The sequence below is a fragment of the Stegostoma tigrinum genome, chromosome 10 (genome assembly GCF_030684315.1).
Source record: "Stegostoma tigrinum isolate sSteTig4 chromosome 10, sSteTig4.hap1, whole genome shotgun sequence".
Taxonomy (NCBI): domain Eukaryota; kingdom Metazoa; phylum Chordata; class Chondrichthyes; order Orectolobiformes; family Stegostomatidae; genus Stegostoma; species Stegostoma tigrinum.
The window spans coordinates 7,550,924-7,551,236 of NC_081363.1; the positions used below are offsets into that span (position 1 = coordinate 7,550,924).

At 40.9% G+C, this 313-nt stretch overlaps 1 non-coding gene across 1 annotated transcript; it reads right to left on the minus strand.

Annotated features, from left to right (window-relative positions):
* Nucleotides 1-106, minus strand: LOC125455976 (U6 spliceosomal RNA). The gene has a single exon (XR_007248362.1). It is a non-coding gene; the product is annotated as a U6 spliceosomal RNA (small nuclear RNA).
* Between the last annotated feature and the right edge of the window lie 207 nt (nt 107-313).

Consider the following 313-nt stretch of genomic DNA (forward strand, 5'->3'; position numbering starts at 1 on the left):
TAAAATATGGTTCGCTTCATGAATTTGAATACCACCCTTGCACAGGAGCCATGGTTCATCTCTTCTGTATCGTTCCAATGTCAGTATGTGTGCTGCTGAAGATGATTTTGGAAGATCTGCAACAACAACTAACATTAGTTACTCAAGGGCTTTATCCTTGAGACCTGCTAGAATAGAGTCATAACAAACTATAAACCACCCAAAAAAAACCCCTGTACTGAATTCCCCTATGCTCCAAATTCCCAGAAACACATTTTCTGGCTCTGACTGATTCAGAACGTGCTCTCTTCCAAATGGTCTTGTGAAGCTCAAC